Source organism: Oncorhynchus masou, chromosome 29 (genome assembly GCF_036934945.1).
Source record: "Oncorhynchus masou masou isolate Uvic2021 chromosome 29, UVic_Omas_1.1, whole genome shotgun sequence".
NCBI lineage: Eukaryota > Metazoa > Chordata > Actinopteri > Salmoniformes > Salmonidae > Oncorhynchus > Oncorhynchus masou.
In genome coordinates, this window is record NC_088240.1 from 80,083,672 (window position 1) to 80,108,151 (window position 24,480).

At 46.1% G+C, this 24,480-nt stretch overlaps 1 non-coding gene and 1 pseudogene across 1 annotated transcript; both read right to left on the reverse strand.

The window, feature by feature from the left end:
- Window positions 1-24,480, reverse strand: part of LOC135520706 (small conductance calcium-activated potassium channel protein 2-like) — a 130,764-nt pseudogene that overhangs the window by 25,616 nt on the left and 80,668 nt on the right.
- Window positions 13,164-13,239, reverse strand: trnap-ugg (transfer RNA proline (anticodon UGG)). Its single transcript has one exon. It is a non-coding gene; the product is annotated as a tRNA-Pro (tRNA).

Consider the following 24,480-nt stretch of genomic DNA (forward strand, 5'->3'; position numbering starts at 1 on the left):
TAAGAAAGGAGAGAGAGATAAAGAGAGAGTCAAGGCTGAATAAGAAAGGAGAGAGAGAGAGTTAAGGCTGAATAAGAAAGGAGAGAGAGAGTTCAGGGCTGAATAAGAAATGAGAGAGAGAGAAAGAGAGAGTTCAGGGCTGAATAAGAAAGGAGAGAGAGAGAGTTAAGGCTGAATAAGAAAGGAGAGAGAGATAAAGAGAGAGTCAAGGCTGAATAAGAAAGGAGAGAGAGAGAGTTAAGGCTGAATAAGAAAGGAGAGAGAGAGTTCAGGGCTGAATAAGAAATGAGAGAGAGAGAAAGAGAGAGTTAAGGCTGAATAAGAAAGGAGAGAGAGAGTTAAGGCTGAATAAGAAAGGAGAGAGAGAGAGTCAAGGTTGAATAAGAAAGGAGAGAGAGAGAGTCAAGGTTGAATAAGAAAGGAGAGAGAGAGAGTTAAGGCTGAATAAGAAGAGAGAGAGAGAGAGTCAAGGCTGAATAAGAAAGGAGAGAGAGAGAGTTAAGGACAAGAGTGAGGACAAGAGAGAAAGAAGGAGAGAGAGAGAGAGAGAGGAGAGAGGAAAGAGGGAGGTAAATGGAGAGTGAAAGAGAAAGAGAGAGGGCGCGGGAGGTAGAAAGAGAGAGAGGAGCGAGAGATAGAAAGAGAGAGAGGAGAGAGAGAGAGAGAGAGAGAGAGAGAGGAGCAAGAGAAAGAGACGTACAAGACCTTGTCATCTTCACTTGGAGCTTCTCATTAATGTCACCTAGGATGCAGAAGAAACCTCTCCTTCTCAAGTTAAAGGCCTGTGGGAGGTGTGTGTGTGTGAGAGAGATAGAGTGTGCGTTTGGGTTTTGTTGGGATCAAACACTAAACACTAAACCAATAGATAGCCATCAGGTCAGTGAATAAAATACATTGGGCATCCACCTCAAACTCATTGGCTTAGGGTATAACTCAGAGGTGTCAAACTCATTCCATGGAGGGCCTAGAGTCTGCAGGTTTTAATTTTATTCATTGAATTAAGACCAAGACAACCAGGTGCTGGGAGTTCCTTACTAATCAGTGATCTTAATTCACCAATCAAGTACAACGGAGAGACACTCGGCCCTCCGTAGAATGAGTTTGACACGTGGTTTAACCAGTGAATGTCATTAATCGACCAAGTTACTATGGGAGACAGAGGATGTTTTCTGACCAATAGAAAGAGATCCCTGAAGGTTTTCAGAAGGTTACATCCTAACATTAAAAACAGTGGCCAAATATTTATCTAAGCCATAAAGGTCAATGATGAATAAGAGAGAAAATGTCCTTGAAGTTCCCAGGCGGTGTATCCACAGTAGCAACCTTCAATACAATGTTCTGGAAAATGTCCAATATAAAACCGCTCTAAGAAAACTACGCTCAACTATAGCCCTGAGATCATTTTGCAGCCATTTTACAAATATTCTAGAGTATGTTTTCGACCCTAAAATCCCAGTTCTTTGTAACTGTGTGTGTGCCAGACTGCAGGCAGGGTGCATGCCTCAGAGCATGTGCAGGCTTGTGTTTGTGCATTCGCCTGTACCAGTGAGCATGCCCCTGTGTGAGAAAAGCCAAACCCATCGGAGTGTGTGAAACTTCCTAAAGAGACCAAGTGGCTCCTCTGTTTTCGGCTGTGGTCTGGTCAGAGCTTCCCCTTCCCAGAGAGGAGCTGAGAGTTGGGTCCTTCTTTCCCTTCGCTGTGGTCTGGTCAGAGCTTCCCCTTCCCAGAGAGGAGCTGAGAGTTGAGTCCTTCTTTCCCTTCGCTGTGGTCTGGTCAGAGCTTCCCCTTCCCAGAGAGGAGCTGAGAGCTGAGTCCTTCTTTCCCTTCGCTGTGGTCTGGTCCGAGCTTCCCCTTCCCAGAGAGGAGCTGAGAGTTGAGTCCTTCTTTCCCTTCGCTGTGGTCTGGTCAGAGCTTCCCCTTCCCAGAGAGGAGCTGAGAGTTGAGTCCTTCTTTCCCTTCGCTGTGGTCTGGTCAGAGCTTCCCCTTCCCAGAGAGGAGCTGAGAGTTGAGTCCTTCTTTCCCTTCGCTGTGGTCTGGTCAGAGCTTCCCCTTCCCAGAGAGGAGTTGAGTCCTTCTTTCCCTTCGCTGTGGTCTGGTCAGAGCTTCCCCTTCCCAGAGAGGAGTTGAGTCCTTCTTTCCCTTCGCTGTGGTCTGGTCAGAGCTTCCCCTTCCCAGAGAGGAGTTGAGTCCTTCTTTCCCTTCGCTGTGGTCTGGTCAGAGCTTCCCCTTCCCAGAGAGGAGCTGAGAGTTGAGTCCTTCTTTCCCTTCGCTGTGGTCTGGTCAGAGCTTCCCCTTCCCAGAGAGGAGTTGAGTCCTTCTTTCCCTTCGCTGTGGTCTGGTCAGAGCTTCCCCTTCCCAGAGAGGAGCTGAGAGTTGAGTCCTTCTTTCCCTTCGCTGTGGTCTGGTCAGAGCTTCCCCTTCCCAGAGAGGAGCTGAGTCCTTCTTTCCCTTCGCTGTGGTCTGGTCAGAGCTTCCCCTTCCCAGAGAGGAGTTGAGTCCTTCTTTCCCTTCGCTGTGGTCTGGTCAGAGCTTCCCCTTCCCAGAGAGGAGCTGAGAGTTGAGTCCTTCTTTCCCTTCGCTGTGGTCTGGTCAGAGCTTCCCCTTCCCAGAGAGGAGCTGAGAGCTGAGTCCTTCTTTCCCTTCGCTGTGGTCTGGTCAGAGCTTCCCCTTCCCAGAGAGGAGCTGAGAGTTGAGTCCTTCTTTCCCTTCGCTGTGGTCTGGTCAGAGCTTCCCCTTCCCAGAGAGGAGCTGAGAGTTGAGTCCTTCTTTCCCTTCGCTGTGGTCTGGTCAGAGCTTCCCCTTCCCAGAGAGGAGCTGAGAGCTGAGTCCTTCTTTCCCTTCGCTGTGGTCTGGTCAGAGCTTCCCCTTCCCAGAGAGGAGCTGAGAGCTGAGTCCTTCTTTCCCTTCGCTGTGGTCTGGTCAGAGCTTCCCCTTCCCAGAGAGGAGCTGAGTCCTTCTTTCCCTTCGCTGAGTCGATACTTTATCTAAGCTAAAATTATTGATCACCTCTCTCTGCTCTGCTCTCCTCTCGCCTGCCAGATACACAGAGACATAATGTACCCTACATATTTCATAGTGGGGGCTATTTTTGAAACTTGGATCTTTAAACTGCATGACAAATTGAGAAGGACCAGTGCATGGATGGAAGGAGGGAGGGAGGGGGGAGAGAATGGCCCAGGGGCAAAGAGAAGGTGGGTGAGAAATACAGATGGGGTAAAGAAAGATGTAGAAGGGGGAGATAGAGAGAAAGAGGACGGTAAGGGAGAGAAAGATATGTCCCCCTGCCCAGTGCTTTCCATACTGGCAACACAACACTCTCTCTTGGGGGAACAGCGTTACTTCATCGCAGAGTGCCGCGTGTGCATCTGAGGGCCAATCAGAGTTTGCGTGCTGCAGAGAACCAGATCAGAGGCCAACAGCATACAAACACACACACATACATACACACACAAACACATGCAGACACACACTCACATAAACACACACATACCCTCTTGGTGAGTTGTGTGTCCATCATGAAGTTGTGGACGTGTTTCTCTGCCTTGGTCAACTCCAGCTTCCTTGCTACCACGGCAACCACCAGAGCTGTACAGCCCGCACCCTGAGAGAGAGAGAGAGAGAGAGAGGGAGAGTGCGAGAAAGAAAGAGAGTGAGTGAGTGAGTGAGTGAGTGACTATGTACAGACTCAGTGAGCATAGCCTTGCTATTGAGAAAGGCCGCCGTAGGCAGACATGGCTCTCAAGAGAAGACAGGCTATGTGCTCACTGCCCACAAAATGAGGTGGAAACTGAGCTGCACTTCCTAACCTCCTGCCCAATGTATGACCATATTAGAGAGACATATTTCTCTCAGATTACACAGATCCACAAAGAATTCGAAAACAAATCCAATTTTGAAAAACTCCCATATCTACTGGGTGAAATTCCACAGTGTGCCATCACAGCAGCAAGATTTGTGACCTGTTGCCACGAGAAAAGGGCAACCAGTGAAGAACAAACACCATTGTAAATACAACCCATATTTATGCTTATTTATTTTATCTTGTGTCCTTTAACCATTTGTACATTGTTAAAACACTGTATATATATAATATGACATTTGTAATATCTTTATTGTTTTGAAACTTCTGTATGTGTAATGTTTACTGTTAATTTTTATTGTTTTTCACTTTATATATTCACTTTATATATTATCTACCTCACTTGCTTTGGCAATGTTAACACATGTTTCCCATACCAATAAAGCCCTTGAATTGAAAAAAATTGAGTGAGTGAGGGGAGAGTCAACACAATCTGTCAATCAGTGGATCTCAATTAGGAAAAGCGAGGGAAAGAAAGGCAGAGGACAATCTGTGTATCATTAACAGACAACAAGGATGGAGGGAGTGAAAGAGAATGAATCTCAGATGAGAGAGAGAGAGAGAGAGAGAGAGAGAGAGAGAGAGAGAGAGAGAGAGAGAGAGAGAGAGAGAGCGAGATATTATGACATTTGAAATGTATTTAATTTTATTTTTATTTATTTTATTCCACCTTTATTTAACCAGGTAGGCTATTTGAGAACAAGTTCTCATTTGCAACTGCGACCTGGCCAAGATAAAGCGTAGCTATTCGACACATACAACAACACAGAGTTACACATGGAATAAACAAAACATACAGTCAATAATACAGTAGAACAAAAGAAAAGAAAAAGTCTATATACAGTGAGTGCAAATGAGGTAAGTTAAGGAAATAAATAGGCCATGGTGGCGAAGTAATTACAATATAGCAATTAAACACTGTAGTGGTAGATCGGCAGAAGATGAATGTGAAGGTAGAGATACTGGGGTGCAAAGGAGCAAAATAAATAAATAAATACCAGTATGGGGATGAGGTAGGTAGATAGATGGGCTGTTTACAGATAGGCTATGTACAGGTGCAGTGATCTGTATACTGCTCTGACAGCTGGTGCTTAAAGCTAGTGAGGGAGATGTGAGTCTCCAGCTTCAGAGATTTTTGCACTTCGTTCCAGTCATGGGCAGCAGAGAACTGGAAGGAAAGACGACCAAAGGAGGAATTGGCTTTGGGGGTGACCACTGAGATATACCTGCTGGAGCGCGTGCTACGAGTGGGTGCTGCTATGGTGACCAGTGAGCTGAGATAAGGCGGGGTTTACCTAGCAGAGACTTAAAGATAACCTGTAGCCAGATGGCACTGTGATAGACTGCATCCAGTTTGTTGAGTAGAGTGTTGGAGGCTATTTTATAGATGACGTCACCGAAGTCGAAGATCGGTAGGATGGTCAGTTTTACGAGGGTATGTTTGGCAGCATGAGTGAAGGATGCTTTGTTGCGATATAGGAAGCCGATTCTAGATTTAATTTTGGATTGGAGATGCTTAATGTGAGTCTGGAAGGAGAGTTTACAGTCTAACCAGACACCCAGGTATTTGGAGTTGTCCACGTATTCTAAGTCAGAGCCGTTCAGAGTAGTGATGCTGGACGGGCAAGCAGGTGCGGGCAGTGATCGATTGAAAAGCATGCATTTAGGTTGACTTGCGTTGAAGAGCAGTTGGAGGCCACGGAAGGAGAGTTGTATGGCATAACACAGTGTCCAAGGAGGGGCCAGAAGTATACAGAATGGTGTCGTCTGCGTAGAGGTGGATCAGAGAATCACCAGCAGCAAGAGCAACATCATTGATGTATACAGAAAAGAGTCGGCCCGAGAATTGAACCCTGTGGCACACCCATAGAGACTGTCAGAGGTCCGGACAACAGGCCCTCCGATTTGACACACTGAACTCTATCAGAGAAGTAGTTGGTAAACCAGGCGAGGCAATCATTTGAGAAACCAAGGCTGTCGAGTCTGCCGATAAGAATGTTGTGATTGACAGAGTCGAAAGCCTTGGCCAGATCAATGAATATGGCTGCACAGTGTTGTCTCTTATCGATGGCGGTTATGATGTCGTTTAGAACCTTGAGCGTGGCTGAGGTGCACCCATGACCAGCTCTGAAACCAGATCGCATAGCAGAGAAGGTATGGTGGGATTCGAAATGGTCAGTAATCTGTTTGTTAACTTGGCTTTTGAAGACCTTAGAAAGAGGGTAGGATAGATATAGGTCTGTAGCAGTTTGGGTCTAGAGTGCCACCCCATTTGAAGAGGGGGATGACCGCGGCAGCTTTCCAATCTTTGGGAATCTCAGATACGAAAGAGAGGTTGAACAGGCTAGTAATAGGGGTGGCAACAATTTCGGCAGATAATTTTAGAAAGAGAGGGTCCAGATTGTCTCGCCCGGCTGATTTGTCGGGGTCCAGATTTTGCAGCTCTTTCAGAACATCAGCTATCTGGATTTGGGTAAAGGAGAAATGGTGGGGGCTTTGGCGGGTTGCTGTGGAGGGTGCCGGGCAGTTGCCCGGGGTAGGGGTAGCCATGTGGAAAGCATGTCCAGCCGTAGGGAAATGCTTATTGAAATTCTCAATTATATTAGAAATTATTAAATTTCTGCTTGAAAAAGCTAGCCTTAGCTTTTCTAACTGCCTGTGTATATTTGTTCCTAACTTCCCTGAAAAGTTGCATATCACGGGGCTATTCGATGCTAATGCAGAACGCCACCGGATGTTTTTGTGCTGGTTAAGGGCAGACAGGTCTGGCGTGAACCAAGGACTATATCTATTCCTAGTTCTACATGTTTTGAGAGAGGCATGCTTATTTAAGATGGTGAGGAAGGCACTTTTAAAGAATAGCCAGGCATCATCTACTGACGGGATGAGGTCAATATCATTCCAGGATACCCCGGCCAGGTCGATTAGAATGGCCTGCTCGCAGAAGTGTTTCAGGGAGCGTTTGACAGTGATGAGGGGTGGTCGTTTGGTCGCAGACCCATTACGGATGCAGGCAATGAGGCAGTGATTGCTGAGATCTTGATTGAAAACAGCAGAGGTGTATTTGGAGGGCAAATTAGTTAGGATGACATCTATGAGGGTGCCCGTGTTTACTGATTTGGGGTTGTACCTGGTAGGTTCATTGATAATTTCTGTGAGATTGAGGGCATCAAGCTTAGTGTGTAGGATGGCCGGGGTGTTAAGCATGTCCCAGTTTAGGTCACCTAGTAGCACGAGCTCAGAAGATGGGGGGCAATCAGTTCACATATGGTATCGAGGGCACAGCTGGGGGCAGAGGGAGGTCTATAGCAAGCGGCAACAGTGAGAGACTTGTTTCTGGAAAGGTGAATTTTTAGAAGTAGAAGCTCAAATTTTATGGGTACAGACTTAGATAGTAATACAGAACTCTGCAGGCTATCTTTGCAGTAGATTGCAACACCGCCCCCTTTGGCAGTTCTATCTTGGCGGAAAACGTTATAGTTAGCAATGAAGATTTCAGGGGTTTTGGTGGTTTTCCTAAGCCAGGATTCAGAAACGGCTAAGACATCTGGGTTGGCAAAGTGTGCTAAAGATGAGCATTCCAACGTGTCCTGTGATTTTGACGCCATTTCCGGTCACAACTTGCAGACTTGTTTACGTGTCACTGTGCGTTTTGTTGCCAAACTTACTTTGCTACCTGACAACTTTACGTTTTTTACTTTTTAATTACCGTTTATATTTTTGTTTTTTCCCTCAACTTTTTTTTTCATTAAACTTTTTCACTCCGGACACTTTATCTGGTTCGTCAGGACCTCCAACAGCTGAAGCTAGGTAGTAACATTAACATGATGCCTTCTAATTGCAGTCGTTGTACTCATAATATACAGGAGAACGATCACCTTACGGCGAGGATAGCTGTGCAACTAGCCCAGCTTCAGACGCAATCGTTAGGCAAAGGTCATTTCAGTGTAAGAAAGGATGAAACAGCGTCTGTGCCACCAGTAAGTACAGATAGTAACGTTAGTATAAATCCCCTCGCATGGTCCCCACAGCCGGACAACTTTCTCACGGTTTCTGGAGGGAAATGCTGTAGGAATGCTCAACCGGTGTCGCTCATTCAGCCGACAGAAACTTTCAACCGCTTTTCCCCATTAAGCAACGAGTCGGAGTCAGAGGCCGAGCCTTCTCTTGTCTCTACTCCTCCCGTTACGGGGTCTGAGACGCCGAAGCTTCCCACCATTAGCTCTGACAAATTGAAAACTCTAGTCATTGGCGACTCCATTACCCGCAGTATTAGACTTAAAACGAATCATCCAGCAATCATACACTGTTTACCGGGGGGCAGGGCAACCGACTGTTTTCCACGTCGGCACCAACGATGTTAGGATGAAACAGTCAGAGGTCACCAAGCGCAACATAGCTTCAGCGTGTAAATCAGCTAGAAAGATGTGTCGGCATCGAGTAATTGTCTCTGCCCCCTTCCAGTTAGGGGGAGTGATGAGCTCTACAGCAGAGTCTAACAACTCAATCGCTGGTTGAAAACTGTTTTCTGCCCCTCCCAAAAGATAGAATTTGTAGATAATTGGCCCTCTTTCTGGGACTCACCCACAAACAGGACCAAGCCTGACTTGCTGAGGAGTGACGGACTCCATCCTAGCTGGAGGGGAGCTCTCATCTTATCTACCAACATAGACAGGGCTCTAACTTCTCTAGCTCCACAATGAAATAGGGTGCAGGCCAGGCAGCAGGCTGTTAGCCAGCTTAGTGGAGTCTGCCACTAGCACAGTCAGTGTAGTCAGCTCAGCTATCCCCATTGAGACCGTGTCTGTGCCTTGACCTAGGTTGGGCAAAACTGAACATGGCGGTGTTCGCCTTAGCAATCTCACTCGGATAAAGACCTCCTCCATTCCTGTCATTATTGAAAGATGTACCTCACATCTCAAAATAGGGCTACTTAATGTTAGATCCCTCACTTCAAAGGCAGTTATAGTAAATGAACTAATCACTGATCATAAACTTGATGTGATTGGCCTGACTGAAACATGGCTTAAGCCTGATGAATTTACTGTTTTAAATGAGGCCTCACCTCCTGGCTACACTAGTGACCATATCCCCCGTGCATCCCGCAAAGGCGGAGGTGTTGCTAACATGTAGGATAGCAAATTTCAATTTACAAAAAAAATGACGTTTTTGTCTTTTGAGCTTCTAGTCATTAAATCTAAGCAGTCTACTCAATCACTTTTTATAGCTACTGTTTACAGGCCTCCAGGGCCATATACAGCGTTCCTCATTGAGTTCCCTGAATTCCTATCGGACCTTGTAGTCATAGCAGATAATATTCTAATTTTTGGTGACTTTAATATTCACATGGAAAAGTCCACAGACCCACTCCAAAAGGCTTTCGGAGCCATCATCGACTCAGTGGGTTTTGTCCAACATGTCTCTGGACCTACTCACGGTCACAGTCATACTCTGGAACTAGTTTTGTCCCATGGAATAAAAGTTGTGGATCTTAATGTTTTTCCTCATAATCCTGGACTACCGGACCACCATTTTATTACGTTTGCAATTGCAACAAATAATCTGCTCAGATCCCAACCAAGGAACATCAAAAGTTGTGCTATAAATTCACAGACAACACAAAGATTCCTTGATGTCCTTCCAGACTCCCTCTGTCTACCCAAGGACGCCAGAGGACACAAATCAGTTAACCACCTAACTGAGGAACTCAATTTAACCTTGCGCAATACCCTAGATGCAGTTGCACCCCTAAAAATTAAAAACATTTCTCATAAGAAACTAGCTCCCTGGTATATAGAAAATACCCAAGCTCTGAAGCAAGCTTCCAGAAATTTGGAATGGAAATGGCGCCACACCAAACTGGAAGTCTTCCGACTGGCTTGGAAAGACAGTACCTTGCAGTATCGAAGAGCCCTTACTGCTGCTCGATCATCCTATTTTCCAACTTAATTGAGGAAAATAAGAACAATCCGAAATTCCTTTTTGATACTGTCGCAAAGCTAACTAAAAAGCAGCATTCCCCAAGAGAGGATGGCTTTCACTTCAGCAGTAATAAATTCATGAACTTCTTTGAGGAAAAGATCATGATTATTAGAAAGCAAATTACCGACTGATCTTTAAATCTGCGTATTCCATCAAAGCTCAGTTGTCCTGAGTCTGCACAACTCTGCCATGACCTAGGATCAAGGGAGACACTCAAGTGTTTTAGTACTATATCTCTTGACACAATGATGAAAATAATCATGGCCTCTAAACCTTCAAGCTGCATACTGGACCCTATTCCAACTAAACTACTGAAAGAGCTGCTTTCTGTGCTTGGCCCTCCTATGTTGAACATAATAAATGGCTCTCTATCCACCGGATGTGTACCAACCTCACTAAAAGTGGCAGTAATAAAGCCTCTCTTGAAAAAGCCAAACCTTGACCCAGAAAATATAAAAAATTATCGGCCTATATCGAATCTTCCATTCCTCTCAAATTTTTTAGAAAAGGCAGCAACTCACTGCCTTTCTGAAGACAAACAATGTATACGAAATGCTTCAGTCTGGTTTTAGACCCCATCATAGCACTGAGACTGCAATAGTGTAGGTGGTAAATGACCTTTTAATGGCATCAGACCGAGGCTCTGCATCTGTCCTCGCGCTCCTAGACCTTAGTGCTGCTTTTGATACCATCGATCACCACATTCTTTTGGAGAGATTGGAAACCCAAATTGGTCTACACGGACAAGTTCTGGCCTGGTTTAGATCTTATCTGTCGGAAAGATATCAGTTTGTCTCTGTGAATGGTTTGTCCTCTGACAAATCAACTGTAAATTTCGGTGTTCCTCAAGGTTCCGTTTTAGGACCACTATTGTTTTCACTATATATTTTACCTCTTGGGGATGTCATTCGAAAACATAATGTTACCTTTCACTGCGATGCAGATGACACACAGCTGTACATTTCAATGAAACATGGTGAAGCCCCAAAATTGCCCTCGCTAGAAGCATGTGTTTCAGACATAAGGAAGTGGATGGCTGCAAACTTTCTACTTTTAAACTCGGACAAAACAGAGATGCTTGTTCTAGGTCCCAAGAAACAAAGAGATCTTCTGTTGAATCTGGCAATTAAGCTTAATGCTTGTACAGTCGTCTCAAATAAAACTGTGAAGGACCTCGGCGTTACTCTGGACCCTGATCTCTCTTTTGAAGAACATATCAAGACTGTTTCAAGGACAGCTTTTTCCATCTACGTAACATTGCAAAAATCAGAAACCTTCTGTCCAAAAATGATGCAGAAAAATGAATCCATGCTTTTTTCACTTCTAGGTTAGACTACTGCAATGCTCTACTTTCCAGCTACCCAGATAAAGCACTAAATAAACAGTTAGTGCTAAATACGGCTGCTAGAATCCTGACTAGAACCAAAATATGTGATCATATTACTCCAGTGCTAGCCTCCCTACACTGGCTTCCTGTCAATGCAAGGGCTGATTTCAAGGTTTTACTGCTAACCTACAAAGCATTACATGGGCTTGCTCCTACCTATCTCTCTGATTTGGTCCTGCCGTACATACCTACACATATGCTACGGTCACAAGACGCAGGCCTCCTAATTGTCCCTAGAATTTCTAAGCAAACAGCTGGAGGTAGGGCTTTCTCTTATAGAGCTAAATTTTTATGGAATGGTCTGCCTACCCATGTGAGAGACGCAAACTCGGTCTCAACCTTTAAGTCTTTACTGAAGACTCGTCTCTTCAGTGGGTCATATGATTGAGTGTAGTCTGGCCCAGGAGTGTGAAGGTGAACGGAAAGGCTCTGGAGCAACGAACCGCTCCCCTCTTTCCACTGGGATTCTCTGCCTCTAACCTTATTACAGGGGCTGAGTCACTGGCTTACTAAGGCTCTTTCATACCGTCCCTAGGAGGGGTGCATCACTTGAGTGGGTTGAGTCACTGATGTGATCTTCCTGTCTGGGTTGGCGCCCCCCCCTTGGGTTGTGCTGTGGCTGAGATCTTTGTGGGCTATACTCGGCCTTGTCTCAGGATGGTAAGTTGGTGGTTGAAGATATCCCTCTAGTGGTGTGGGGGCTGTGCTTTGGCAAAGTGGGTGGGGTTATATCCTTCCTTTTTGGCCCTGTCCGGGGGTGTCATCGGATGGGGCCACAGTGTCTCCTGACCCCTCCTGTCTCAGCCTCCAGTATTTATGCTGCAGTAGTTTATGTGTCGGGGGGCTAGGGTCAGTTTGTTATATGTGAAGTACTTCTCCTGTCCTATCCAGTGTCCTGTGTGAATTTAAGTATGCTCTCTCTAATTCTCTATTTCTCTCTTTCTTTCTCTCTCTCTGAGGACCTGAGCCCTAGGACCATGCCTCAGGACTACCTGACATAATGACTCCTTGCTGTCCCCAGTCCACCTGGCCGTGCTGCTGCTCCAGTTTCAACTGTTCTGCCTGTGATTATTATTATTTGACCATGCTGGTCATTTATGAACATCTGAAACATATTGGCCATGTTCTGTTAGAATCTCCACCTGGCACAGCCAGAAAAGGACTGGCCACACCACATAGCCTGGTTCCTCTCTAGGTTTCTTCCTAGGTTTTGGCCTTTCTTGGGAGTTTTTCCTAGCCACCGTGCTTCTACACCTGCATTGCTTGCTTTTTGGGGTTTTAGGCTGGGTTTTTGTACAGCACTTTGAGATATCAGCTGATGTACGAAAGGCTATATAAATAAATTTGATTTGATTTGATTTGATTTAAAGCCGTGAGTAAAACAAACTTAGAGAGTAGGCTTCTAGTGTTAACATGCATGAAACCAAGGCTTTTACGTTTACAGAAGTCAGCAAATGAGAGCACCTGGGAGGGCGGGGGGGGTGGAGCTAGGCACTGCAGGACCTGAATTAACCTCCACATCACCAGCGGAACAGAAGAGAAGTAGGAGAAGTAGGATAAGGGTACGGCTAAAGACTATGCAAACTGGCCGTCTGGCACGTTCAGAGCAGAGAGTAAAAGGAGCAGGTTTCTGGGCACGATAGCATAGATTCAAGGCATAGTGTACAGACAAAGGTAAGGTAGGATGTGAGTACATTGGAGGTAAACCTAGGCATTGAGTAATGAAGAGAGAGATATAGTCTCTCGAGATGTTTAAACCAGGTGATGTCATCGCATATGTAGGAGGTGGAACAACATTGTTGGTTAAGGCATATTGAGCAGGGCTAGAGGCTCTACAGTGAAATAAAATATTAAATTAAATATATCCCATTTAGCAGACGCTTTTGTTCAAAGCGACTTACAAGTCGGCTGGGGCCACTACGTTTACATATGGGTGGTCCCAGTGGGAATCGAACCCACGACGCTTGGCGTTCCAAGCGCCATGCTCTACCGACTGAGCCACACAGGACCCCTGTGATCAGGGGTCCTGTCACTAACCAGGACAGTAATGGACGAGGCATATTGATATTAGAGAGAGGCATGCGAAGCCAAGTGAACATATGGGTCCAGTGAGTGGTTGGGCTGGCTGGGGACACGGCGATTCAGACAGTTAGCAAGCTAACAAGCTAACAGTTAGTAGGCTGGAGCTAAACAAGCTAGCAGCTAGTAGACCAGGGCAAGCTAGCAGTTAGCAGGCCATGTTAGCAAGCCAGCAGTTAACATGGGCTAGCAGTTAGTAGACCAGGGCAAGCTAGCAGTTAGCAGACCGGGTTAGCAAGCAAGCAGATAGCAGGGGCTAGAAAGTTAGCCTTTGGGGGGACGTCGCGATGGGGGTAAGTCTGTTTTTGCCTCTTCGTGCGGTGACGTCGATAGACCAGTCGTGGAATTAGTAGGGTTCCAAGTAGCTCTAGGTAGCTAGCAGGCCAATATTGTAGCCCAGGTGTATGCTTCGGTGGTAGCGCAGGAGCCCTGGCCCGGCTAGCTTCAAGCTAATTGGTGCTTGCTTTGGGATAGAAACGCTAGCCAGGAGTAGTCATCCGGGATTGCGGTTAGCTAGTTGTGAAGATCCAGATGAAAATGTTCAGTTTGCGGTAGGAATCCGGGGTTAAAAATAACAGGTCCGTTATGCTCTGGTTAGAGTCACGTTGTTCGAACTGGCGAGAGCTTTCCGAGATGAAGGTTAGCTGATGACCGCTGAGAATGGTTTGCTGACTGATAGCTGGTAGTTAGCTGGCTAGCTTCAGTTGAGGGATTCCAGATCCAAAGTAAATATAAATACTTTAGGAAAAAAAGCAGATCCACGCCACATTGGGTGAGGCGGGTTGCATGAGAGCATTTAGATGATGAGGTTTAGCAAAATATTTTAAAGGATATGCGACGGAAAATATGTAAAACGATATTTACAAGGGACACGACAGGAAAAAGACGTCTGACTGCTACGCCATCTTGGATTCTAAGTGTCTCTATTACATTGGAACTTTTGTGAGTGTAATGATTACTGCTCATTTGAATTATTTATTTCACTTTGTTTATCTATTTCACTTGCTTTGGCAATGTAATCATATGTTTCCCATGCCAATAAAGCCCCTTAAATAGAATTGAAAGAGAGAGAGTTAAAGGATATTGCATCTCAAAATGTAATGTTCTCAGACATTTTCATACCTCTAGAATGGTCCGAAGTCCAACTTCAAGTCAAGATTCTATGCATTAGGAGAAATCTTCAATCTAATTAGATGTTGCCAATCCTTTCCATTGACTTGGGATTGATGGCTGTAGATTCCTCCTAATGCATGCAGCTAACAGGGTCTAACAGGTCTAACAGGGTCTAACAGGGTCTAAACTACAGATAGAATGTGGAATACTACTTTAGAAAACGACAAAACATCTGACGTTAGGAAAATGTCTGACAAACTTTGATTTTAGGGAGAACTGTGGCTTGAATGGAGTCTCACAGACATCCCTGGGAGAGAGAGAGACAAAAAGAGATAGAGAGAGAAAGGACGGGAAGTAAATTAAGTTTCATATTAAATACTGTTTTGTACGGTAGAGAAGGAGAAAACCTGTTTCTGACGAGGGAGATAGAGAGGGAGGAGAAAGAGAGGGAACAGGAATGTGCTGGTGAGAGAGGAAGAGAGGAGGAGAGGGAGGAGGAGAGAGGAGGAGAGGGAGGAGGAGAGAGGAGGAGAGGGAGATGGAGAGAGGATGAGAGGGAGGAGGAGGAGAAAGAGAGGGAACAGGAATGTGCTGGTGAGAGAGGAGGAGAGGGAGGAGGAGAGAGGAGGAGAGGGAGGAGGAGAGAGGAGGAGAGGGAGATGGAGAGAGGATGAGAGGAAGGAGGAGGAGAAAGAGAGGGAAAAGGAATGTGCTGGTGAGAGAGGAGGAGAGGGAGGAGGAGAGAGGAGGAGAGGGAGGAGGAGAGAGGAGGAGAGGGAGGAGGAGATAAGAGGAGAGGGAGATGGAGAGAGGATGAGAGGGAGGAGGAGAAAGGAGGAGAGGTAGGAGGAGAGGGAGGAGGAGAGAGGAGGAGAGGGAGGAGGAGAGAGGAGGAGAGGGAGGAGGAGAGAGGATGAGAGGGAGGAGGAGGAGAAAGAGAGGGAACAGGAATGTGCTGGTGAGAGAGGTGGAGAGGGAGGAGGAGAGAGGAGGAGAGGGAGGAGGAGAGAGGAGGAGAGGGAGGAGGAGAGAGGATGAGAGGGAGGAGGAGGAGAAAGAGAGGGAACAGGAATGTGCTGGTGAGAGAGGAGGAGAGGGAGGAGGAGAGAGGAGGAGAGGGAGGAGGAGAGAGGAGGAGAGGGAGGAGGAGAGAGGAGGAGAGGGAGGAGGAGAAAGGAGGAAGGGGAGGAGGAGAGAGGAGGAGAGAGGAGGAGAGGGAGGAGGAGAGGTATTAATGATGAAGTAGGATGAAGTAGGTATTAATGAGGTCACAACTCCTGAAAATAAATAAATTGGGATTAACCATGTTTAATCTAAATATGTGTGTGCGTGCATACTGAATGTTGATCAACCTGTTGCTAATGGACTAGACTTTAATGCATACTCTTGAAAAAACAAGACACTTGCTGAAAATAACTTCATCTAAAACATAAAAGACAAAAAGTCAGTGACCACATCCTTACTCTCCGTACACTCTATTTGTAAAATATCAATAAAATATTGAAAGCCTCGCAATGTTTTTATGTGTGTGTGTGTGTGTGTGTCTGTCTGTGTATGAGTGGGTTTACAAAGTAACACTGATTTCAAACTAAATATCTATCATAAACAGGGAATCACCCATCTGTCCTCTAGGTCATAAAACATTAACACACAGCTCTCTCTCTCTCTCTCCCCTCTGTCTCTCTCTCTCTCTCTCCTCTGTCTCCCCCCCTCTCTCTGTCTGTATAATAAACATATCCAGGGACAGCAGACAAATCTTTGTAATAAAACTGTGACAGGAAATGCACACACACGTACACAGCCATATGCACATACACAGCCATATGCACGTACACAGCCATATGCACGTACACAGCCATATGCACATACACAGCCATATGCACATACACAGCCATATGCACATACACAGCCATATGCACATACAAAGCCATATGCACATACACAGCCATATGCACATACACAGCCATATGCACATACACAGCCATATGCACATACAAAGCCATATGCACATACACAGCCATATGCACATACACAGCCATATGCACATACACAGCCATATGCACATACACAGCCATATGCACATACACAGCCATATGCACATACAAAGCCATATGCACATACACAGCCATATGCACATACACAGCCATATGCACATACAAAGCCATATGCACATACACAGCCATATGCACATACAAAGCCATATGCACATACACAGCCATATGCACATACACAGCCATATGCACATACAAAGCCATATGCACATACACAGCCATATGCACATACACAGCCATATGCACATACACAGCCATATGCACATACACAGCCATATGCACATACAAAGCCATATGCACATACACAGCCATATGCACGTACACAGCCATATGCACATACACAGCCATATGCACGTACCCAGCCATATGCACATACACAGCCATATACACGTACACAGCCATATGCACGTACACAGCCATATGCACATACACAGCCATATGCACATACACAGCCATATGCACATACACAGCCATATGCACATACACAGCCATATGCACATACACAGCCATATGCACATACACAGCCATATGCACATACACAGCCATATGCACGTCCATCTGTCTCTGACCTCTCACCTCCTCTTTCCCCTCTCTTTTCCCTTCTCTACTCATCCTCCTCTCATCCTCCTCTCATCCTCCTTGTTCTTTCTGTTCCTCTCTATCTTTCTCTCTGTAGCTTTCTCCATCCATCCCCCTCTTCTGGTGAACAGAAACAAAAACCTCTCAGAGACAGTGACCCTGTCTATATAACTCTTTTGTGTCTGTCTGTCTGTCTGTCTGTCTGTCTGTCTGTCTGTCTGTCTGTCTGTCTGTCTGTCTGTCTGTGTGTGTGTGTGTGCATTTGTGTGTGTTTATGTTTATGTAAATGATCTTGCATACGTGTGTGTGTTTTGTGTGTTTTTGTGTGTTTGTGTTTGTGTTTGAGTGAGTGAGTGAGTGTGTGTTTCTGTGGGATGTTTCTGGAGTCATATTGAGAGTGCATGTCAAGCTCTGTGATAGTGGTGTGTGTAGGATGCAGTCAGTAACAGCGGGTATGGGAGTATCTGTGTCCACCCCGTGTGTGTGTGTGTATCTGGCTTTGTAAGTGAAGGTGTGGGCGTATGTTGGTGTGAGCAGGAACAGACAGGAAGACAGATACAGAGAAAGAGGCTGACAGAATAAAGGAACAAGGGGAGAACGAGAAAAGAACTGAATGAATGGATGAATGGAGAGAGAGGGAGAAACAGCAGAAAAATAGAGAGAAGACAAAAGACAAAGAGAGTAAAAGAGATAGATGGATAGAGAGAGAGGGGGAAACAGCAGAAAAATATAGAGAAGACAAAAGACAAAGAGAGTAAAAGAGAGAGATGGATAGAGGGAGAGAGGGAGAAAGAAGGAGGGAGGAAGAGACAGAGATCACCTGACTGAAATAAACACAAACAAAAACAGAGAAAGAAAAGAGAGAGATGGGTAGAGGGAGAGAGGGAGAATGAAGGAGGGAGGAAGAGACAGAGATCACCTGACTGAAATAAACACAAACAAAATACTGACACTAACAGATGGACAACAGACCAAAATAAACCCATAGTCTGAGGAAGGAGAGAGAGAGGGAGAGAGAGAGGGGGGAGAGAGAGAGAGAGAGAGAGAGAGGGAGAGAGAGAGTGTGTGAGAGAGAGAGAGAGAGAGAGAGAGAGAGAGGGGAAAGTTGGGGCCTTCATTACGCTATTGAGAACAGACACACACATACAGTCCATTAAAATTAGAGCGCTAATGCAGGGGGATAAACAGACGACACAAATGACAAAATGCCCCCTAATCCTGGACCTAGTGAACGAGAGAGGACAGGAGATATGAGGACAGAGAGAGAGATGAACCTGGAGAAGAGTCCCCTAAGCAAGCTGGTCCTGGGGCTCTGTTCACAAACACAAACCCACCCTACAGAGCCCCAGGACAACTGCACAATTAGACCCAACCAAATCATGAGAAAACAAAAAGATAATTACTTGACACATTGGAAAGAATTAACAAAAAAACAGTGCAAACTAGAATGATATTTGGCCCTACACAGAGAGTACACAGCGGCAGAATACCTGACCACTGTGACTGACCCAAAATTAAGGAAAGCTTTGACTATGTACAGACTCAGTGAGCATAGCCTTGCTATTGAGAAAGGCTGCCGTAGGCAGACATGGCTCTCAAGAGAAGACAGGCTATGTGCTCACTGCCCACAAAATGAGGTGGAAACTGAGCTGCACTTCCTAACCTCCTGCCCAATGTATGACCATATTAGAGAGACATATTTCCCTCAGATTACACAGATCCACAAAGAATTCGAAAACAAATCCAATTTTGATAAACTCCCATATCTACTGGGTGAAATTCCACAGTGTGCCATTACAGCAGCAAGATTTGTGACCTGTTGCCACGAGAAAAGGGCAACCAGTGAAGAACAAACACCATTGTAAATACATCCCATATTTATGTTTATTTATTTTATCTTGTGTCTTTTAACCATTTGTACATTGTTAAAACACTGTATATATATAATATGACATTTGTAATGTCTTTATTGTTTTGAAACGTCTGTATGTGTAATGTTTACTGTTAATTTTTATTGTTTATTTCACTTTATATATTCACTTTATATATTATCTACCTCACTTGCTTTGGCAATGTTAACACATGTTTCCCATGCCAATAAAGCCCTTGAATTGAATTGAATTGAGAGAGGACAGAGACAGAGGGAGGACAGGAGATATGAGGACAGAGAGAGAGGACAGGAGATATGAGGACAGAGAGAGAGGACAGAGAACGAGGGAGGACAGGAGATATGAGGACAGAGAGAGAGGACAGGAGATATGAGGACAGAGAGAGAGGACAGAGACAGAGGGAGGACAGGAGAAAATGAGTACAGAGAGAGAGGACAGGAGATATGAGGATAGGGAGAGAGGACAGAGACAGAGGGAGGACAGGAGATATGAGGACAGAGAGAGAGGACAGGAGATATGAGGACAGAGAGAGAGGACAGGAGATATGAGGACTGAGAGAGAGGACAGGAGATATAAGGACAGAGAGAGAGGACAGGAGATATGAGGACAGAGTGAGAGGACAGGATATATGAGGACAGAGAGTGAGGACAGAGACAGAGGGAGACAGGAGATATGAGGACAGAGAGAGAGAGAGGACAGGAGATATGAGGACAGAGAGAGAGGGAGGGAGTAGGACAGAGATAAAGAGAGGGAAGGAGGAGGACAGAGAGAAAAAGAGGACAGGAGATAGGAGGATAGAGCGATAGAGAGGACAGGAGATATGGGGACAGAGAGGACAGGAGATATGAGGACAGAGAGAGAGGGAGTAGGACAGAGATAAAGAGAGGGAAGGAGGAGGACAGAGAGAAAGAGAGGACAGGAGATATGAGGACAGCGAGAGAGGACAGGAGATATGAGGACAGGGAGAGAGGACAGAGACAGAGGGAGGACAGGAGATATGAGGACAGAGAGAGAGGACAGGAGATATGAGGACAGAGAGAGAGGACAGGAGATATAAGGACAGAGAGAGAGGGAGGGAGTAGGACAGAGATAAAGAGGGGGAAGGAGGAGGACAGAGAGAAAGAGAGGACAGGAGATATGAGGACAGAGAGAGAGGACATGAGATATGAGGACAGAGAGAGAGGACAGGAGATATAAGGACAGAGAGAGAGGACAGGAGATATGAGGACAGAGAGAGAGGACAGGAGATATGAGGACAGAGAGAGAGGACAGAGACAGAGGGAGGACAGGAGATATGAGGACAGAGAGAGAGAGAGAACAGGAGATATGAGGACAGAGAGAGAGGGAGGGAAGGACGAGGACAGAGAGAAAGAGAGGACAGGAGATAGGAGGATAGAGCAATAGAGAGGACAGGAGATATGAGAACAGAGAGAAAGGACAGGAGATATGAGGACAGAGAGAGAGGACAGGAGATATGAGGACAGAGAGAGAGGGAGGGAGTAGGACAGAGATAAAGAGAGGGAAGGAGGAGGACAGAGAGAAAGAGAGGACAGGAGATATGAGGACAGAGAGAGAAGACATGAGATATGAGGACAGAGAGAGAGGACAGGAGATATAAGGACAGAGAGAGAGGACAGGAGATATGAGGACAGAGAGAGAGGACAGGAGATATGAGGACAGAGAGAGAGGACAGAGACAGAGGGAGGACAGGAGATATGAGGACAGAGAGAGAGAGAGAGCAGGAGATATGAGGACAGAGAGAGAGGGAGGGAAGGACGAGGACAGAGAGAAAGAGAGGACAGGAGATAGGAGGATAGAGCAATAGAGAGGACAGGAGATATGAGAACAGAGAGAAAGGACAGGAGATATGAGGACAGAGAGAGAGGGAGGGAGTAGGACAGAGATAAAGAGAGGGAAGGAGGAGGACAGAGAGAAAGAGAGGACAGGAGATATGAGGACAGAGAGAGAGGACATGAGATATGAGAACAGAGAGAAAGGACAGGAGATATGAGGACAGAGAGAGAGGACAGGAGATATGAGGACAGAGAGAGGGGGAGGGAGTAGGACAGAGATAAAGAGAGGGAAGGAGGAGGACAGAGAGAAAGAGAGGACAGGAGATATGAGGACAGAGAGAGAGGACATGAGATATGAGGACAGAGAGAGAGGACAGGACATATGAGGACAGAGAGAGAGGGAGGGAGTAGGACAGAGATAAAGAGAGGACAGGAGATAGGAGGACAGAGCAATAGAGAGGGCAGGAGATAGGACAGAGAGAGAGGGAAGGAGGAGGACAGAGAGAACGAGAGGACAGGAGATTTGAGGACAGAGAGAGAGGGAAGGAGGAGGACAGAGAGAAAGAGAGGGAGGGAGGTGGACAAGAAGAAAGAATCTCAGAAAGAAAGAGAAAGGAGTGACATTGATACACACACAAAATACACACACACACAACCATAAACATGGTGGTACCATGATGCCGGTTAGTAAACAGACTCCTTTGCCACAGTACGTGTGAGGCACCATGTCTCCGTAGCCAATAGACAGGAAGGTGATAGAGATGAGCCACATCGCCCCCAGGAAGTTACTGGTCACATCCTGGGCATCATGATACCTAGGGAGAGAGAGAGACAGGAAGTTACTGGTCACATTCTGGGCATCATGATACCGAGGGAGAGAGAGACAGGAAGTTACTGGTCACATTCTGGGCATCATGATACCGAGGGAGAGAGAGACAGGAAGTTACTGGTCACATTCTGGGCATCATGATACCGAGGGAGAGAGAGACAGGAAGTTACTGGTCACATTCTGGGCATCATGATACCGAGGGAGAGAGAGACAGGAAGTTACTGGTCACATCCTGGGCATCATGATACCGAGGGAGAGAGAGACAGGAAGTTACTGGTCACATTCTGGGCATCATGATACCGAGGGAGAGAGAGACAGGAAGTTACTGGTCACATTCTGGGCATCATGATACCGAGGGAGAGAGAGACAGGAAGTTACTGGTCACATTCTGGGCATCATGATACCTAGGGAGAGAGAGACAGGAAGTTACTGGTCACATCCTGGGCATGTTATGTACTTGAGTGAAGACCCAAAAGCGGTTTTAACAGAAAACAGAGTTCTTTAATAAAAAAACAGGAATGGCATAAATCCTCTTCCAACGTAGTCAATGGAACAAAAGAACGTAGTATAATGCAGGATGCACCTGCCAGGCAGACTCCGACAGGATAGGACAAGGTGGAAGCAAACGGGACGACAGCTTGCTTCTGGTATCAAAAACACAAACAAGAATCAGACACTGAAAGTAGCAGGAACAGAGAGAGAAATAGAGACCTAATCAGAGGGGGAAGAGAGAACAGGTGGGGAAAGAGTGAATGAGCTAGTTAGGGGAAATGTAGAACAGCTGAAGAATGAGAGACAGAGAAGGTAACCTAAAAAGACCAGCAGAGAGAGACAGAGTGAAGAGAAAGGACAGGAACAGACATAACAAGACATGACAGGGCATCATGATACCGAGGGAGAGAGAGACAGGAAGTTACTGGTCACATTCTGGGCATCATGATACCTAGGGAGAGAGAGACAGGAAGTTACTGGTCACATTCTGGGCATCATGATACCGAGGGAGAGAGAGACAGGAAGTTACTGGTCACATTCTGGGCATCATGATACCTAGGGAGAGAGAGACAGGAAGTTACTGGTCACATTCTGGGCATCATGATACCTAGGGAGAGAGAGAGACAGGAAGTTACTGGTCACATTCTGGGCATCATGATACCGAGGGAGAGAGAGACAGGAAGTTACTGGTCACATCCTGGGCATCATGATACCTAGGGAGAGAGAGAGAGACAGGAAGTTACTGGTCACATTCTGGGCATCATGATACCTAGGGAGAGAGAGACAGGAAGTTACTGGTCACTTCCTGGGCATCATGATACCGAGGGAGAGAGATGGAGAGAGAGGGGGAGAGATAGAGAGAGAGAGAGAGCGAGAGAGAGAGAGAGAGAGACGGAGAGCGAGAGAGAGAGAGAGAGAGAGCGAGAGAGAGAGAGAGAGAGACAAAACTCCATTACTCCTCTCTCACACGTACCTCTCACACACTCGTACGGTCCAGGCAGCGATGATCCACAGTGAGATGCTGAAGACCAGGAGAACAGTGCCTGGACAGATGGTCATCAGAGTCTTCATCACAAACCTTGTGTTAAAGTGCACCTGCAAAGCACACACACATGCACGCAAGCACACACACAGATGCAACGCACACACGCAAATAACACACGCACACATTTGCAGTGTTAGATGTCATCGATAACGTATATAACGTACAGTTGAAGTCAGAAGTTTACATACACCTTAGCAAAGTACATTTCAACTCAAGTTTTCACAATTCCTGACATTTAATCCTAGTAAGAATTCCCTGTTTTAGGTAAGTTAGGATCACCACTTTATTTTAAGAATGGGAAATGTGGGCCTCCCGGGTGGCGCAGTGGTCTAGGACACTGCATCGCAGTGCTAGCTGTGAGACTCTGGGTTCGTGAGAGAGACTCTGGGTTCGTGAGAGAGACTCTGGGTTCGTGCCCAGGCTCTGTCGCAGCCGGCTGCAACTAGGAGGTCCATGGGGCAACGCACAATTGGCCTAGCGTCGTCTGGGTTAGGGATGGTTTGGCTGGTAGGGATATGCTTGTCTCACTGAGCACTAGCGACTCCTGTGGTGGGCCGGGTGCAGTGCACGCTAACCAGGTCGCCAGGTGCACGGCGTTTCCTCTGACACATTGGTGCGGCTGGCTTCCGGGTTGGATGCGCGCAGTGTTAAAAAGCAGTTCGGCTTGGTTGGGTTATATTTCGGAGGACGCATGGCTTCGTCTCTCCCGAGCCCGTACGGGAGTTGTAGCGATGAGACAAGTTAGTAACTACTAACAATTGGATACCATGAAATTGGGGAGAAAAGGGGAGATTTTATTTATATATAAAAATCTTTTTTTAAATGTCAGAATAATAGCAGAGAGAATGATTTAGTTCAGCTTTTATTTCTTTCATCACACTTCCAGAAGTTAACATATACTCAATTAGTATTTGGTAGCATTGCCTTTAAATTGTTTAACTTGGGTCAAACGTTTCAGGTAGCCTTCCACAAGCTTCCCACAATATGTTGGGTGAATTTTGGCCCATTCCTTCTGACAGAGCTGGTGTAACTGAATCAGGTTTGTAGGCCTCCTTGCTCGCAGACACTTTTTCAGTTCTGCCCACAAATTTTCTTTGGGATTGAGGTCAGGGCTTTGGTGATGGCCACTCTAATGCCTTGACTTTGTTGTCCTTAAGCCATTTTGCCACAACTTTGGAAGTATGCTTGGGGTCATTGTTCATTTGGAAGACCCATTTGCGACCAAGCTTTAACTTCCTGATTGATGTCTTGAGATGTTGCTTCAATATATCCACATAATTTTCTTTCCTCATGATGCCATCTATTTTGTGAAGTGCACCAGTCCCTCCTGCAGCAAAGCACACCCACAACATGATGCTGCCACCCCCGTGCTTCACGGTTG